This window comes from Drosophila virilis, chromosome X (assembly GCF_030788295.1).
Source record: "Drosophila virilis strain 15010-1051.87 chromosome X, Dvir_AGI_RSII-ME, whole genome shotgun sequence".
Lineage (NCBI taxonomy): Eukaryota > Metazoa > Arthropoda > Insecta > Diptera > Drosophilidae > Drosophila > Drosophila virilis.
In genome coordinates this window covers 8,227,920-8,248,023 of record NC_091543.1, presented here as the reverse complement: position 1 = coordinate 8,248,023, position 20,104 = coordinate 8,227,920, and the positions used below count along the sequence as shown (strand labels likewise).

The 20,104-nt window shown below is 38.5% G+C and overlaps 1 protein-coding gene across 7 annotated transcripts in view; it reads right to left on the bottom strand.

Moving 5' to 3' along the window:
- The window catches only part of rg (A kinase anchor protein rugose), a 265,599-nt gene that overhangs the window by 170,215 nt on the left and 75,280 nt on the right, over positions 1–20,104 (bottom strand). The window lies entirely within an intron of this gene.

Sequence of the window (20,104 nt, the reverse complement as noted above, 5' to 3'; positions counted from 1 at the left end):
TAAGGAAATGTCTAGTCTGCCAGACACTAGAAGTTTTACTTAAAATTCTTCAAAATTTAGTCCGCAAGAAAATTTGAATTTTGGGCACACGCAAAAATTAAATTCAAACTTAAATTAATGACATAATAAAATATAATTTAAATAGTATTTATTTTAAATATTTGTATAACAGGGTATCTGGAGGTCGGTCAATTGCTTTCTCGCCAAATAGATGCCAACTAATTGCGCTTTGTGTTTGTCGTAAATATTTAAATCAAACGCAAAACAGCTGCAATTATAAATGCTGAATAATGGCGGCAAGGAATCACAAAAAAAGAAAACGCGACAAATTAGAAGAAGAGTAGGAGCGGAACGAAGAGCAAGAGCGCGTGAAAATCGCAGCAGCTCCCATGGGAAACGGAGGGCGGAAGGTTGGAAGGCGCTTCGCCAGTTGCATGCGCTCATTGGTAGCGATTATGCAAATGGCAAAGACAAACACACACACTCGCACACACACAGAGACGGACTGGTTGTGTGGGCTTAGTTAATGGGTGTGGCAGTTGGGCGGTTGTAACTGAGCTGCGGCAGAGTTTAACATGCGTTCCTGTATACGGGGCAAAGTTATAAATATAAATTAAGCAAATGTGTTGCATAAATTGTTGTTGTTCTGCTGCTGCTTCACCTGTGTGTGCGTGTGTGCATCTCTGTGTGTGTGTGTGTGTGTGTGTGTGTGTGTGCGTGTGTGTGTGCGAGCTAACGACAAAGTGGCAGCAAAAATTACGAGCTCAAGTTCAAGACATAACAACAACAGACAGACAGACAGACAGACACAGCCACACCCAGCTGCAGCAAACTGCATGCCAAAAGCACTTACTAAACACTTCGCTGGGCACGTGTTTCAAGTGCTCTATCAAAATTGGGAGGAATTGCATTTAAAACAAAACGAAAAGTAAAAAAGTTTAGCATTCTTTAGATGCTTTTAGAAACGAGAAAATAATTTTATATATTTTTTTTTTCTTCTAAAATTTTGCCTCTAGGACTCTTAGCTTAAGCAGTGCAAGGTGAGGCATGCCAGAAGTACTGCCACCTCTATGACTTGTACTGTGCATGTAATATATATTTATTTGGCAAAGTTGTTTAAAACGCAGGTATTTTTAAAAGATTTCCATTAACTTTAAATAAATCAGTGATTAATATTCCATAGGTATATTCGATATAATAAATGCAAACACCTGCATTTAGTTTCCCGCTGGGCAGCACATACAAAATGGAGGCAATTTAATTTATACGCATGTGTGTCGAGCTATGGGTGCGTGTTTATATGAGTGCGTCTGCGTGTGAGTGTACAGTTTTGTGTGTGCGAGCGTGTGTGTGTGTGTGTGTGAATGCCTATACTGATGCCACAATATTTGCATATCATATATGCATAAACACACGCGACATTCCGGCCAGACAGTTGCAATTAAGTTAGATACCGTGTGCACCGGTGGTGCATAAAGCTTTGTGCCTGTGTGTTAGTGTGTGTGTGCGTGTGTGCGTGTGTGCGTTTGTGTTGTATGCGTGATGATACTATACAAATGAGGCAACTAGAATTGAGCACAACAAACAACAAAGTCGGCAGTTAACGTCTGCCACCTGAACTTAGTCAATCAGTCAACAGAGGCGATGACAACAACAGCGCCCGGACAGACTGACAGACAGGCATATGCACATGTCTTTGCTTTAGTTAAATATGCACATGTATCAAATGCGCACAAACACTAATACACACACACATACACGACCACCACACAACACAAAGCAGGCGGCAGACAATTTGCATTGCCTACTTTTAGGCTGTCAATTCAAGCAGCTGCAGCAAGAGCTGCCAAAAATGCATGTGAAAAAGCAGACTGACAGAGATAGAGTGGGACATATATATCGAGTGAGACTAAGAAACAGAATTAGAGAGGGAGAGACTGAGAAAGAAAGAGAGTTTGTCTGAGTGAAAGAGAGAGGGAGAGAGAAGGAAACATATATTAAAAGCATGTGCGCTTAGCAAATGATTCGATTTTGACATTCGAAATTCGCATTCGATGAAACGTTTGCAATATACAATTAAACGTAATTGCCGGTAATCGAACTGGTAAATTGTTGGTAATTAATAGACAATTTTAAGCAAATAAGCATTACAGAAAAGAATGTCAGTTTTCATTCAGCTGAAAATTAATACATTTTTCCCATTTAAAAATCATTTTGCACAATTTAAGAATGAATGACTTTTCAGCTGAAAGTAAAACTAATTGTGGGCATTCCATGAATGCCTTGGGCAGCGAGATATTTCTTAGATATTCTCGTTCGAGACTTTGGTTTTATTTTTTTGAAAACTTTATTATAAGAATCATTCCTTATAAATCTGGGAAATTCCCGTGGCGCAGCTCTTTAGAAGTCATTCATTTTATTTCAAATCTTTTGCTAAATATATTACTAGGTATTAAAAGATATTTATTTGATACGCAGCAGCTATGCATTGGACTTTTTCTTGGAAAATATACAATTTAATACATATACAACTTTGTATTTCAGGAAGACTCAACGCTCAAAGCCGCAAACAGCTTTGAGTGTAGCAGAGTGCCAAAAGCGTCCAGACAATTTTCCAGAAAACATAACCAGAAAGCTGAAATCAGCTCATCTGTAAGGTGATTTTTGCTGTTATTATAAAAAATTTTCTCACGTAATGTGTCTTAAGTATTTGAAACACCTTGCAGTTCTCTGGCAGCCAACATAATGCTTCAGTCTATGATACCTTGACTTCACTGACTTCAAAGCACACAGCATACTATGAAGTAAACTCTTAAATTTACCTTATTGCCACAAATAACAATACAAAATACAATTTTGTTACAAATTGTTTTTGGCTTGATATCATGTAGGTCTTCTATAATTTTCAAAATCAGTTACACAAAGCGAATCAATTTCTGGTTCGAATCGCGAATCAAAACCTACTACTGCACATTTCTGATGGGCTGATATTGCCGCGTGTTGCCAATAAATAGCACAGAAAACATTGAAAATTCTTCGAAAACTCTTCGAATTCCAATTTAAAATGGAATTTGCAATACAATGCCAGAGATGGCCATATTAAAGTACGCTCAGCTTTTAACGTTAACATATTGATTTAAGTTTTTCTCTTTTTTTTTTCTGGTCACGCTTATCGTGCGTGTAATATATGCATTATCATTGCTGATTACGTGCTGGCCCCTGGGTAAGCAACTGCTTATCACAAATTTGCTCTCCCTAACGCACCACCCATCAGCTCCCCTCCCCCAAGCCGTTGCGCTCAGTGGCAGAGCACGTTGCGCAAATACAATTGCATTTTCCGCAACTTCATTGCTGTGTGCACTTTTCACTTAATTGCACACACACACACACACACACACACACACCCACACACACGTACCCGCACTCCCGCTTGTCCAACTATTCAAATCATAAAATTAGCACACTTACACATACACACACACACCCAGCCGAAATCAATTAAAACACAAAAGCGCACGCTGCTTTGGCACGCAAAAAAGTCGAGCGAAAAAACGTGCTGGCATCCGTTCACAAATGCTTGCTCGACTAGCCTATACTCTGTAAACAATTGCCATTTAATATTGATATTATTATACTTATATTTGAAGCTAAATAGAGCTTAAATGAAGCCTAGGCGAGGCACAAGGTATTATGATATTATATAATCAAGTTTCTTCACGATCTCCACATAATAAAGAAGACTATGTACATTTACAAAACCTTCTGTTTCAATTGAAATAATATATATTTAACTAATTTAACGTAAGATACTTAAAATGGATCACATTTATGTATAATAAATGCATACGCATAGTTAAATTTAAGTTAAGAGCTCGCAGCGAAGCCTTTGTAATATAATTTAAATATTTTCAAAAGTTCTTGCTTTAAGATATATTGCTTTTCTTTTTTAAAGCTTTCTGTTAGGAAATCTTTCCTTTACTTTACTTTTATTTTATTTAAGCTGAAAAGAAACTTTAAAATACGTATATTTATATTCTCTAAATGCTGATAAGGAAAAAATGTTTTTTTAAATAAGAAATATGAGCTTTCCTCTCCAATTTGTAGAGTCTCCTAATTGTAAGATCTTAAAGGTAGTCAATCAAGTGTATATTTCAATTCTAAGCGAGAGTTTGAGCTGGCGAAATGATGAAGAAGTGCTCAAGACGGTTTGCTCATTGCCGCGCGTTCTTGTTTAATTGTAAGCAACATTTACTGAGGGAATTTCTAGACAGAAATATATATGAAATTTATAGCTCGCACGTGACTCAGGAGCGCGCGTCACGCACAGCTGGGGGAGACAATTGCATATACCCACACAGCTTCCATATAAATACAGTTTTTTTGTTAACATTTTCGTTAACTGGGTATAAACAGTTATGGGAGCAGGAGAATTGTAGTGCTGCGTGGCCGGATGGTCGGGCGAAGGGCGAGGGGCGAGGTGCGAGGCGTGGGTACGTACTGAGTGAAACCTCTTGGCCGCCGCATGGAATGCAACAGCAGAAGCTACGGGGCGGGGGTGCGCATTTTTGTTGCATAACTTGCGGCGCGCTTGTGGCCAAAATGCCCGCACAGGTGCCAGACGCGGCGCTGTCTGTGTGAGTGTGTGTGTGTGTGACTGTAGGTGTAGCTGTGTGCGTGTTTCTGATATAAAATGCAAATGCCTTAATTAAAAGCTTTGCAGCTTCACTAAAGCATGGCTCCGCACGTGGGCGTGACGAGGCGTCACCCGCCCATCAAGTTGGACCGCTGCTGAAGACGAGGATGCGGAGTTGAGAGTGTGGATGGTGGAGTTGGGAGGTGGCAGTGTTGCATAGTTTTTTAAAGTTTTGGCGCGTGTCGCAATGTGCCATTTGCCGTCTTTGGCATTTTTGGGCCACATTATCAGCAGCAGGGCCAGGTAAACAGGTGGGCGCAGTTACAGCTTACGCAGCCGACACTCTCTTGCTCTCCCACTCCCCTTCACACACAGCCACTCTCTGCCGTTCACACACACTGATTGCAGGTGGGCGTTGTGGTCGAGGTAGGGGTGTGGTTGCTGCTTACGCACATGTTTGTTGTGATTTTTATTGCATACTTTTATGCGGCCCGCAATTTATGCAAGATTTCCAACAATTTCCTTAGCCTCTATTTTGCAGCTCTGCCGCACACAGGAATGCCAAACAACAGCTAGCAAAGCCGCACCCCTCAAATACGAAGGGCTCCAACTCCCAAAACTTTCGTAATGCTTTGTCTCTGGTTTTTCTTATTTTTTTCTTTCGTTTTTGCTTCTTGTTTTTTTTTTTTTTTTGTTTTGCTGTGCTTTGCATAAATTTTCATAGCTACCCCCCACAAGTAAAGCATTTTTTTTTTCATCTTCAGCTGTAGATGATTATGTAGCAAAAATGAGACCAGCCCCTAACCCCAAGACGAACTACCCCAGCAGGTGCGTCTGTATGTGTGTGTGTGAGTGTATATCTTTATAGCATGCTAGCAAATTTGTTAATCATGTTGCTCATCTATACGAGTTCTTTTTTTTTCGTTTTTACACCCTGAACTCATTGAAAATCGGTAAAAGGGTAGCATTGTTTTATTAGAATGTATATTATAGGGGGAGAATGCCATATAGTGTATATATATTGTGTATATATATATTCTTGTTCAGTTCGACGCGCTTCATACTAAGCAGCATCATAAATCGATTTTCAGACTTGGTTTTTATTCAACAAATGGACTGTTTAATTCTCTCCCGATGCCGACAGAATTTTTCAAGATATTTTGGAGTTATAGTCGTGGGCTTTCGTTCATATACGTATATTTCCTTGCCAGATTTAAGCCCTAGAAAGGATCGAACTATATGCACCGAAATTAAGCAAGAATCGTTTTACCATAATATGGAGCTAACAAAAGAAGAAGCACAGCCACAGTGTGTGTGTATGTTATTTAGTTGATGTGTGTATAGAACAAATCTAAAATATTTTTAGAGACCGCTGAGTGTTGAGTGCGAGGTATCTGCTAGTCGTGCACTCCCGACTAGAGCCCCTGTCTGCGTTCAATTCGTTCGAAAAGATGCGAAAATTGTTGCCATTTTCCAGTGAGTACATTAATGAATACGAAATGCAAAATGAAAATAATGGGCAGAGCAAACGAGTGTCTAATAAAAAAAAATAAGGACAAAATTTGGGGAAAATGAGTGCTATACAAAAAAGGTTTCACAATTGAGACCCAAAATACAAAAGCGTCACATACTTTGACAAGAATTTGAATGGCAAGTGGAAAACCATGACAACTGAAATTGAAGTTTGAGATGTTTGACGAAAGCATTATCGAAGGAAGCCTTAGAAAATGAATAAATGAATTCAGTTTCAATTTGATTTCAATTTCAGTTTTATTTTCATTTTCTCATGCCTAAGTCTCGTTTATTCAATTCGTTTAAATACTCAAGTGTTTATTTATTATCTGATTCTATTTTCAGATATAAATGCTTGAACACAGCTGAAGTGCAAAACTTTATCATCAAGTAGCTGCATCAAATATCAGTTCATAAAAACATTTTATTGAGCAATCAATTTATTGTATATCCTGGGAAAAATGTGCGCAAATAGAAGATTGATTTCATCCCTCGGTTAATTAGAGCAATTCCAGTTCATCAGCTCGATTATATCGAGGGGGTAGAAAAATACTCGCGTAATTATTATCAGAAGCTAAGACAGCAATTAAAAGGAAACGAAAGATTAAGCAGAATTATTAAAGCTCACTTAAAGTAAAAAACTAAAGGGTTCTACGACAATTTAATTCATTTACGGATGGATTTGTACTTTGATTAATGAAAGCTCAATAATTGAGTGAACTCTAACAGGCTGACAGTGCTTTATCATTATTCTTTTAAAATAAACATAAAAAGCTTTAAGAACGATTTAAAGCTCGCTTTCAACTAAAGACACAACTACATACTTAGTCGCTTTAATAGCTTAGCGAAGCTATGAATTTAATTAATTATGTTAATAGAAAAAGCTCAGGGAAATCTTGAAAATTCACTACCTAATAAAAGTTCAATTAACTGGTTGAAAGCTTTAGGCTAGATATAAAGGTTATTGTAATGTATATATTTTTGCTTCTCACTTTATGGCGAAACCTCAATTAGCAATTACCATGGCTTAGAACCTAAAAAGTAAATTGCTCGTTAAACATTCTTAAGAGCTTTAAGCCAGCTTTAACATGTTAATAACATTTGAAAACTTTAACAATGATAGCGTATCGTAATTCTTTTAGATATTGCTCCTATTAAGTGCATATTTCAAAAGGTTTTTGCTCATTAAATATTATTCAAAGCTTTAAGCCAACATCTTACTAAACTCATCAGCCAGCGTCTCGACATTAACTTAGGTATTGCTTCAATTAGTTGCATATTTTACGAGGCATTCCGAAAAACGAATTGACTACCTAACTAACATGGTACATAAAGTTTCCAGTTGAATTATGCACAGCTTAATACCAACTTTGACTTAGACTTGCAATCAATTGAACAGTGTCCAAAGTAAGCAACAAGATAAACATTTGTATGCCCCGCAGCAATAATCGGAAATCAGCTGAAAACTTCTTGTTGACGACTTTGAAGACAGCAACAATACAGGATAATCAAGTAGAGCCGGGGGCCGAGAGGCGTGAGCAAAGAGAGTGGGAGAGAGAGAGAGAGAGGGAAAGGGAAAGGGAGAAGAAGAGAACTCGAGAGCTGAGTAGGGGCTGCTATTGGTAATTGTATCTGCCGCCAGGGGATGCAGGACTGCAAATCACACAATTAATTAAGTGCAATTTGATACAACATTAAATGCCCCAAGAAGGGGCAATATTATTCCAAGTAAATGTTCAGCACAATGACAGCTGTCTTGCTATTTAACAATTTAAGCTTTAATTGAATTAATAATTATATAAAAATAAAGAGAGATATGCGAGGCAATTGCTTTAATATTTAATCATCTTTTCTTGTTTATTGTCTCATTGTTATCTGCTGCTATATAAGTGTGACCAGCATAACTTACTCGCCAAATACTTAAGTGTGGCCGCTTATTGTTAATGCAAAAATTGTGATTTTTAATTTTGTAGCTTGGCTGCCATTGGAAAGGGAACTTCAATGAAGTTTCTGGTGACTTTATTAGCGTGGGTGTGAGGTTATATTTGTATGAATGAACGTGTGTGATAGGTGCAGGTAAATCGCGCCAAATGGGCTGGTAAAAGTGCACAGGCAATTCGTGGAAACAACAAAACAGGGCAATATTTATATCCATGCTCAACTAATTGCAGAAGCGCGAGAAGCTAAGGTCTGAGGGGCAGCCAGGCTGGCGGGCAGCCAGGCGAACAGTCGAGGCAGCCAGAACGCCAACAGGCGGGTCCAGGCTGGGGCATGCCATGTGTGTGTGTACACATGTCGGGCCATAACATAAATTCTCATAAGCATAATGCTTTGAAAATTGGAGCAAAACGGGCCAAGCTGCACGGCAAGGAACTCGAGCAGGAAAGGCGATAAAGCGACTCGGCTCGGTCCTGGGCCACTGGGCAAACTAAGTTATTGAAATTACAAGCTGTACGCGCGCTGGCCCAGCAGTGGCGCTTTAATGAGCTGTTCGTCCTGCCGTGTGTCCTTACAGGCCCTGGCGAGCTACAGCTTTAACTAAATTAATAGAAATATGTAATAAATGACAGAGTGGGCCAATGCGAAAGCTAGAGGGAGAGAGCGTGGGCAGCAGAGTGTTGCAAAAGAGTGGATGAGGGTGGAAGAAGAGAGCGAATGTGTGTGTAGCCAGGCGTAAGGATGTCCGTGCTTGTGTGTCTGTGTGTGTGTGTGTGAGGACACATGGTCGAGACATGAAAGCCAAGTTCATTTTACAAAGCCTCACAATGTTGTTGTTGTTCCCATAGACTGCACCCATTATGGGTAAATGAACGAGAGAATATCATGAACCTGCGAACTGTTTGTAATAAACAAAAAGAGAACTTCCTGATGACGTCACAAAATATATATTCCCAAACAGAATGAAGCGCTTAGCCAATCTATCTAGCTATGCCGATCAGTCTTTTCTCTAAGGTTATGAGAATGAGAATGAGAAGAAATTAAATTGTTTTTCTATGCAAGCTTTAATAGATATTTATCGGAGATTTTGTTAACAAGTTTCGCTTGTCCACAATCGATAAATATCGATTTCTATGCAGCGAATTTCCAGCCTGTCTCGTAGATTATAAAAGCTAGAGACAACGAAGTCGGCGGGCAGGCTCACTCATTGCTTTTATATTTATTTCTTTGTCAAATATTAAAATCTTATTTTTGTTTAGTAATTAAATGGAAAAATCTTGTTTTGAGGTATATAAAAACGTTTGTATGCCAGCGAGCATTTCATAAAAATGGGGAAAAAAAAGCACAAAATTTATTTATGAAGCAATTTTACAGAATGTGCAACCGGTGTAAGATGAAGCACAGCTGTTGCCCAAGTGGACATCTATAGAGCTGTGCATGCAAGGGGAAATGTAGTTGTTCTATGGCCACTTGCAGCAGAGTTTACAGGATAACTGCTCGTCGAGCATACGCGACTGTCGCGCTTTCTTACGTGCTCAGCTTGCTGTCGTTGTTGTTGGCTGGCGTTCTTGATTGTATTATAATAATAATGCTCAGGCGCGCGTTGGGCACAACAACAACAACAACAACAACAGCAGCAGCAGCAGCAACAACAAAAGAGAGAACAGAGAACAGAGGAAAGAAGTATGTAAAAAGAAATAACAAAAAAGCATGAAGAGCAACAAAAATCAATAACTACCCAAAGGCGCTGGGCGCATGCAGCAGGCATATAAAATTTACATACACAAGCCATGATTGTGTGTGCCTGTTTGCGTGTGTGTGTGTGTGTGTGTGTGTGTGTGTTTGTGTGTATCTGTGTGTGCCTCTGTGTGTGGCAACTGGGTGTTTTTGTGACTCAAGGTTGTGGCACAGCTGAGACAGCAGCCAAAGCCAGCCAGTTTAGTCAGTGCGCCGACATGTTGTTGTTGCTTGTGGCACATGTCCTGCTGCCCCTCGCGACCGCCAGCAGCTGAAGTGGGCGACAAACACAATTCCGGGGCAAGGATAAACAAAAAATTGCAGCATAAGCAAACCGAATGACAACTAAACAAATTGAAAATAACAACAAAGGCCACGACGACAACAACAACAACAACACGAACAACAAGGCACACCTTCGTTCGCCCATTTCGAATCAATTAATTAATTAGCTGCACGACAATTCAAATATTGACGATGTCACCCTGAAGGGCGCAAGTGTTGTAAAGTTTCTTAATCTCTGTTATTAAGGGGAAATTCAAGGTATATATATTTAAAATATATTAATACATAACAGTTTTTTTTAATTAGAGAGAGATAGAGAGAGAGAGGGAAAAAGAGGCAAGATTTTAAACAAATTGAACATGGAGAGCCTGTGAAAACGCGAGAGCATCTGTCAAAGCCTTTACCAATACTGCAAGTCGGGCTGGAATCGAATCAATTCGAAGCCATTTTGAAGCCGTCATTGAAACATATTATTTTGGTCTCGGAAAGGTCAAATATAATATGGCTTTTAACCGCGACCTTCACTTGTAACGTATAACTTTTTTTCCGTTGATTAAATTGTTTTCACATTTATTTTACTTTCTAAATTTCAATGACAAAGTTCATGACAGAAAGTAAATTGTGTAACGTTCGCAATTGGCTGATTGTCAGAACCTGACAAATACTTGTTTATGTCATTAAAACTTAGTATCTAGGTTAATGTCATCTAAAGTAAGAAAAAAAAAAAATACAATATAAAAACGTTCGATGTGTGTTGTGCAACTTCGGATTGACTATCATTATAACGAAATCCATTTAGTCTGACATGACATGCGAAATGGGGTTAGCTTATCTATTTTCAAACACCGCCCACCAATTACGAATGCCAAATAATGGAAATTTGTGCACATGCTTGCCTAAAGGTGCTCAATAAAAAATTGATAGACTAAGCAAAACAAATGGGGGCGAATTGGAAACTCTAACTAGACCAATGAATAATATCGTCATGTGCAGGCGTTCACTTAGTAAATTATGAACATAAAACAATAAAGTGAACATTTTTCTTTCTCTTTTTTAAGAGTATGGAGTTATTTTGAATAGTCATACTTGACTATCGACTACTTACTACAGATATGAAGAATACTCAGTGAGTTTATGAGTTCTCGGAGGTAGTTTCACTTCATTCGTTGGTACTTTTTTTATATATGAACTTAGTTTTGCTATCAGTTGTGTACTTCCAGGAAAAAAGTTTGCCAAATTTGCTCGTATATAGAGTACTTGTAGCTACTGAAGGCACTCGTAGCACTGATTCTAATATATGGTGAAATTGAAATCGAAACTGCTTATAAAGAAATTTTTGAATATATAATACTCACATTGATATATGAAATGAGAATATGGTACTCGTAGTAGTACGTAAAGTTCTTTTTGGTATTTATATAGAAAGCTTCATACTCATTCATACTCAAAAATCGGCTTGCTACTCATACTCGACAAACGAAAAGTTCTTGTTTTTCTAATAAATACTTTTTATACCCTGAACCCATTAAAAATGGGTATACGGGTATATTGTATTTGTGTAAAATCCAAATGTATGTTACAGGCAGAAGGAAGCATCTCCGACTCCATAAAGTATATATATTCTTTATCAGCTTCAATAGACGAGTCGATCTAGCCATGTCCGTCTGTCTGTCCGTCCGTCCGACCGTCCGTATGTATGAACGCAAGGATCTCAGAACCTATAAGAGCTAGAGACTTGAAATTTTAGATGTAGATGCTCCTAGTTCCCGCGCAGATCGAGTTTATTTCCGATAATCGATAACTTACTCCGTTTCCAATCGATAAAAATTGATATCGATATCCTGTTTTTTGGGCAATTTTGGTAAATAATCAGAGCTAGAGTCACCAATCTTGACATATAGCTTCTAAAATAAAAAATATATATGCATTTAATGTTGGAAGAAGACGGTTCAGGGTATCCCCTAGTCGGGAGCTCCCGACTAGAACCTCGTACTTGTTTATTATGTGCTCAATAGAGTCCTGATTTAAATTAGCATGACTTTATGCTCGTATATGGAGTGCTTTTGCTACTCATTCCTCATACAGCGTACTCAATTGTACTCAGACCAATGCGGCGAGTACTTTCTATACGCAATGCCCTTATCAACGCTTCATTTGACTCAAAGCTGAGTTCAAGCTTGAGTAGTGCAATTCACGTTTATTTATTGTGTATTTGCATTATTAGAGCAACTCAGCTGTAAAAAGCAATAGGGATTGAAGGCGGAGCATTGTTTGAGGAGGGGAACAGCAAGTGACCGTACACATCAGTCAAACGGAACCGAACTGACCCCCCCACCGACTGACGTGTCTTTTGTCCTGACCAGAGCTCTGGTTTTCCAGTACCCACATGACGGCCCTATTTGTCTGTCCGTTCTCGTCCGCATGTCCGTCCCTTTGTCGGACTGTGTGCATTATTATGTATTGGCAACTTGTTTAGTTAGGAACTTCGTAATTTCGTTATGGCACAGAGGGCCAGGCAAACGATGCTGAGTAAGAGCTCAAGTGCTACGTGAGTGGATGGATATGTACACAACACTATATATACGCATACACGTCCATATACAATATAAATGGATCTAAACATGTACATATACGCTGTTTATATATATATAACTGTGTGTGCTGGTATTTTTGGAGGCGTCTATGTAAGCGTGTATTTGTTTTTGTTTGTTCTGCTAATAGAATCATATGAACTTAATACTATTTTCAGAGCACTAGACTCGGCTTCGTGACACGAGCAGCTCGGTACAACAGAACTTTACACGCTGTCAGCAGAACTTTTGAAAATCTGAGGCAAATTACACGGTGCATGACTCTTTTGCATTGGTTCAGCGGCTGATCTAATTTCGCTCAATTGAATTATTGACCTCTTTTGAATTTTGGAAAATATATTACTTCGCTCTGATCTCAAGAACTCAAACTCTCATATCCAATTAACTTAGCTTTAGTAGACTTAAACTAAATTAGCCTGTAATTATTTGCCTTATTCAAATTTAACTATGGCGTTTAATTAATGTTTTTTGCTAAAAATCGTGAAATTCATGCAGCAGGTGTTACGAAGCACTGTGCGAAACCTGGAAGTGGGAATCTATTTTTGTAAGTAGGAACATTTGGTATAAGGTGTGTGGTTATGTATGTGCGTGTGTGTGTGCATAGAGACATATTTACATATGTGCATAACATACTTTTGTATCAATATACAAGACAAGCAGACATTTGGGTAAACCCTGAAGCCGTCGGCGGCATCAGCAGCAGCAGAAGCTGCAGCACCCACATATGAGGGGAACATCAAACAAAATTCCTTTTCTTTTTTGATATTTTGGCTACAAACATCGGCAAGTTTGACAAGCCAGAAGATTGAGTACGTGCTCCACATTGACAAATGGAACACGACCGGCAAACAGAACACAAAAATAAAAAACAACAAAATGGAAAAGAAAACCATGAAGAACCAAGAAAAAAATCTACTGAGGTGTATCGTATTAAACTTCAACGTTCGACTTTGACTACAAAATCGATAGATAGTACACAGTTGGCATGTGTGTGTGTGTGTGCGGGTGTGTGTGAATGTTGGTGGTGGGTTTTAATCCCCCCCTGCCAACACTCGACTACTTACCAACTAGCATAACGGGCACATATATGCCCATCAGAGTGTGATGTGCACAAAGTGAATATGCCAAATACGAATGCGTCTACTCACCTGCAAAGAGAGCAAAAAGAAATAGAATTGAAAAATTGATGTAAGCTGCGGGCATTAATAGACATGAATTTCACATTTTGGAATATTGCCCAGTTTCTCATATTTTCATTACGCTTTGCAACACAGTCAAGTGCTACCAGGGTCATTGCTATGACTTTTCAATCGTATCATGCCTCCCCCCTGGCCATGCGCATCTGTCAACAGAGCTTATAATACGAAAAGGTATGCCTCATAGACGATAACCTCCAATAGACGACAGCAACTGGCAAGCGTAAGTAGCGCATAGAATTTATATTTTGAAAGCAGGAACTCCTTACTAAACTTAATTGTAGGGATTGACTGTGTATTAAAGGAGGACTACGTGTGAGACATTTTTATAAGTTTTTGTTTTAATTACATATATAAGAAAAGTGTAATACCCCCAAATGTTTTAAGATTATACTGCTCGATCGATTTTATATGCCTAAGATCCAAGCATTATTTTGATAGGTACATATCGAAGGACATATATCAATCGGGACATTTGGAAAAGCAGACACATATAGGAATATATCGATAGGCAATTATCGACAGGCATATATCTACAGGCACATATCGACAGGTACATATCGATTGGTACATATTGAAAGTCACATATATATATACGTTCATATCGATAGGCACAGTCTTATGCGCACATATCGGCGGTCCCATATCGACTGAATATGAACATATCGATAGGCAATTATGGAGTGGAACATATCGACAGGTAAAGCTCTGATCACATTGCATTTTGCTACACTCGATGCAAAACTTTGCCTAGAACTGCTTTTCGATTTACACAACCATCACATTTAATTTCAAACTGAAACTTAAACAAGTTGCGAATGATAATGAATATTTGCTTTAAATTGTGTCTAGTGCGTGCTTTTAGTGCTCTATGGGGAATCGCTCAGCAGGGCTCAAGACGCCGTCAACGTTCTAGTCTGGGCATCAACAAAAAGCGTTTGTGTGTAGCATTTGGTACTCGGTAGCTGGTGTTCGGTCGCGCTAGTTACTCAACTTGGCCGGATTTTGCTTTTCAGGCACACACGCATTCAATTCGCCTGCCATTCAGCGCGAATTCTGCGACAGAGCCGGGTGACGGGCGGTGGCGGACAGGTATATGGAGAGACATATGACATGAATTTTTAAAGCCACTCCCTCCCCCACCCCACACATATGCACATACACAAGCACACACATATGTCCACACACAAGCAGTGGCCCGCCATAGTCGAGCGTCTGCGAGAGCGACAGCGATGGCTGAAGTGGGAAATCAAATGTTTGTAATTAAAATTAAATATTCTATTAAAGGATCAAAACTGCAAGGCTAAAAGGATGCAGTCGGGCGGTAAATAGCAATCAAAGCGAAATGTAAGTACACCTACACTAAGTACACACATACATGGAAGCGGACACACACACTCACACACATATGGACTTGGGTGCATACACGTTTTCATATCATAACACAAATGTTTAATCAAGAATCCTAGAGTCCTGAGCCAAACCGAAAATAAGTAAATAGCGAGCTAGTGCACTGGGAATTTGTAGAGACTCGATTGCCATTGTTGTGAAGCGTGAAATGTCAAATGCTTAGAGCTTTAGTTTGGCTTTTGTAAACACTTGGCAACCCTGCTTCCAATTTGCCAAGCTGCCAAAGTCTGTTAGTTTGTCAATCTCGCTCGGGCGAAGCCAATTGGTTGCCTAGGCAAATATAATATAACGTACAGCTGGCTCTGAAGCTATGTGTGTGTGTGCGTCTGTGTGTGTATATTAGGGGGTGTGGCTGCGTGTGTGGGGGTGGTAGAGATTGTCTTGCTTCAATTATTAATTGAAATATGACGCATGTAAATCGTCTGCCTAGACATTTGTACAAATTGAAACAGAAATAATTAAGATTTTCTCATATTCAAGCAGCTGTCATCGATAGCTGCATTGTTATCGATAAGCACAATAATACAGTTATTTAAATAAGCAAAGATAATTATATAATATGCCAATGTTTAATTAATGAAATGCATTCGATTCCCTCTATGATCATTAACATTTGGCAACATAATGTGGCCAACTGTTTAGCATACTCGAAGTCCATTTCTGAACAAATTCTGACTTATTTACTTTGGAAAATCATTTCAAATGCAAGAACTAAGCTTGGCAATATTAACAGCAGCATATGGCAAACGAGTAAGAGTGCTCTAGTCGGGAGTGTTCGACTAGAGGATACCCAGAAACTTTCTCTGCCAACAACAAATGCAGCTCGCACTGCGCGCCCGTTTCGCTAAAGATTACCTTGCCACAGCATAACTTGGTTGTAGCTTTAAAATTAATAATGATTGATCTGTGTATATTATTATAGCAGCCACATGTCGAATTGGATGCCTAAGGCGCTCAGGACCTACGATATTTTTTGAAAATATAGGATATCGATATCAACTTTTATCGATTGCTGCGAAACGGAGCAATAAATCGCTTATCGAAAACAACATCCTTGAACTACGTTCAAGATTCACATTTGCATTCTTAATAGTTTATTTGGTATTTTTAAATTATAGTTTGTATTTCATTTTAGCTTGTTTATAACATCATTATACCCTTGCAGAGGGTATTTAAGTTTTGTCGTAAAATGTTTAAAGCCTTGAAGAAGACATGTCCGACCCCATTGAGTATTCATGAAAGGGTTGGGTCTGCAAGGGTATTAAATCTGCGGCGTACCGATGATAGTCCTTCTCTCTTGATATATTTTAACATTTGATGTTTAATTTTATTTATATTTCCATTCATTCTCAAATTAAATAAACACCTGCACCTTACGTTTAATTATCAAATCAAAGACATTCAAACCGCTGCATTATTTAAGCATGTTTAAAAATGCGATGCGGTTACTATTTCAATTCTAATTAACATTAGGTGAAAAGGGCATAATAGTTTTATGCATTTGTGTGTAACAGGCAGAAGGACCAGCTCCGACGATCGCAATTCGATATATATACATGTATATATATATATATAGATATGTATGTATAAATTTGTGCGTGTTAACATGTTGATATCTCAGTTCATTTCCAAACAAATTGATGGGCATTGATTTTGAGCATAGCTCATAAATAATTAGTGCTGGACTGCAACAAAGTGGCCATGCAGTTTTTTTGTATAGTTTGGGAATGTAAAATATACATCAAATATCGATGAAACGAAACTCATTTTTAAAGCTTGAACCTGGTCTTTGATATCTACAGACATTCAAACACATTTGATGGGCATAGACATACAGACATTTTAAAAAGATCGGACTCTGAACACCGATGCAGCTCAAGCGGCAAACATGTGCATGTGTGTAGCCACAGCAACAATGTCATGAAATGCTTGTCTTTTCAATTGTGTTATTGATATTGTTCGATTTGTTTTTCTTTTTTTTTTTTTTTTGGGTGGTATATTTAATATACTACTCCAGCATGCAAATTGATATTCAACACATTAACAACTATTAATTATTTAACTTTGGTTTGTTTCTTTTTTTTTGAATATTTAAAATTTTTATTTTTACTACTTCACATGAAATCAGATTGTGTAATCAAAAATGCTTCACAGCTGTTATATTTAATTGCATTAAATATGGGAGTGTTAATAATATTGTTTATATATGTATAAATATTATTATATCAATTAACACATCATTAAAGAATTTAATAAAAACAAATATATATCATGCAGGAGATTGTCGCATGAGCAGATACCCTGTAAATTAGATAGTTATATATACATTTATATTTATCAGAAAAAAGTATGAGAAGAGAAAATCTTGTTAAATATTTTTGGGCATACAATTTTTTAGCAACTTCTAACAACACATTTTATTTGGGTAAGTAAGTCAAATCGTAAGATGTGCCCTTTCTTATTTCAATTACAATCAATCGGAAACTACGTACTTCCAAGCAAAAGCACATTCAATGACAAATTATGTAGCATATTCTCTGTTTAGGGTATAATTAAAACTGAATGCAATGTGCAATGGCACAGAGGGCACATGATTATTAATCAATTTGTATTTTATTGAAAACACGGATATTTTTGTGCTTATATGTAAAACGTGATACATATGCATAACGACCGCAAATTTAATGCAATTGTAACTGCGTGCGTCTGCGGGGGCTGTGGGAAGCTGGTCTCTATAATTATTGCATCAAATCTGATAATTTATTTTTAAATTGAAATCAATTTGATTCGACTTGGTACTGCCGTTTCCAATTAGTCAATGTGGCGATTGAGGAGAAAATTGTTTGTTTCTTTGGCAAGCAAATTGATCAAATTTAAAATGCAATGTATCTTTGGCTTAGATTTGATGGAAGTAAACTAAAGTTGCGCAATTTATATTTAAATTCGATTTTCGCTATTCTTTCGAAATACTAATTAAACGCGCCTACGATTTGGTCATCCCTTTAAGCTATTGAGTGCGGTTTGAAAGAGTGCGGAAAGGGAATGGTCGGCACGACCAAGATTTAATACATTTGCAGACATTTATTTTTTTTCAGATATGTGATGAAAATATCTTGGGGCACAGCATACTTTTGCACACAAGAAATCATTTGTCGTACGATTCTTCCTATTAGGCTACCTAATATATGAAAATAATATTGTTTTATTTTCGAACAAGCACTACCAAAACCGGACAATGAGTCCCTCATTAGTACCCTTCATGGGGTCTCTCTATGCGTTACACACTTGATGCCAAAATCAAGATACCCTCACGACAAGCCATGTCTACAATACAAATTGAGACGTAACGCTGAACATAATATTTAAATACACATGTGTGTATACGAAAGTAAAAAAGAAGGAAATAAAATAAAAACATGATATTGGGATACTCTCTCCTTCCCTTGGCTTTAAACTAATTGACTTGTGTGCGCTGAAGAATATTTATATTTGCTTCCCACATCGCATTCAGTCGCCCGACCGACCGCCCGACCGCCCAGCTGCCCGCTCGCCCACTTGCCCTTTGGTGCGCCTTGCAATGGCAACGACTCCAGAGCAATGCACTCAGCCAGACGACAAACTGTGACCTGGCGATGCCCGCACTCAACCCGCCAGCCCTAGTCCATATACTGGGTCCTGCATCCTGTCACTAACTGTCTCGCTGTCGCTGTGTATTTGTGTGCTTGTTTGTTTGTTTGTTTGTTTTCGCTTATTTTTATTGCCACGCATCCTTTTTATGTCCTGCTGTGATTTCAAGCGACCGCCGCCAACGCCCCTGCTGTTGCTCCATTTGGCCAGCCCTGCTGTTTGCATTACCAACCGCACTGTTTTGTCTCCCAGCCACGCCCACTAGTCCACCCCACCATGCACACACACACACACACACACACAAACACACGGCAATGTGTGCACATAGCCAGCTGCAATTTCACGTTGATTTTGTGCGCTCTTTGGGTGCCGGGCCCGGGCTCCAGTCTGTGTCCGAGACCCGGTCCTGTTCCCGGCTCCGATGTCCTGATTTCGCACTCGCCGTGTGTTGTACGGCAATGTCCGTACATAAATATGAAATTTATTAGTAAATGTTATAGTATATCCTTTTGTGCGTGTCAGTTCCGGCTTGGATTGCATTTCAGCTCTGCTCATTTCCACTACCAACAACAGCAACGGCAACAACAACAGCAACAATAACATCATCATCAGTTGAAATGTCCAGACCCCATACACATACCCAGTGGCATCATCAGCTTTATTATCGCATCCGCGTCGTTCTGGTTACTATTTTAATTTGTTAAATGCACTTGTGTCATGTTCATTTGCTAGCACTGCTAACCGCTCATCTGCCCACCGGCTAGCTTAACCCTAGAATGCCGACACTGTTAAGGCATAAAATGGAATTGTGTTAAGAGAACGTTGTGGTAATCAGGAAAACAAGAAACTGCAGCTCTTAAGCTCTGCGGCATTAGCTAGAGTATTATTGAAAGAGTGTGAACAGCTTTAGGTTGCAATCGAGCTTTAGAGAACCATTTAGATATTAATGTTTATTTTTATCGAAATATATTAGGTTTATATCGATATTTTTTTAATCCTGTTTTTAACTATTTTTGAATAAATCTATAGCTATCGATAGCAATCAATTAAAGTGATGGGCTATATATTGGGTATTATCGATAGTTAAGTATACTTTTTAATCGAATATTGGTTGTTCCAAGCTATTACCGATAGTTGTTAGTTGATTGTTGATTGTTTCCAAAAATCGTAGTTTT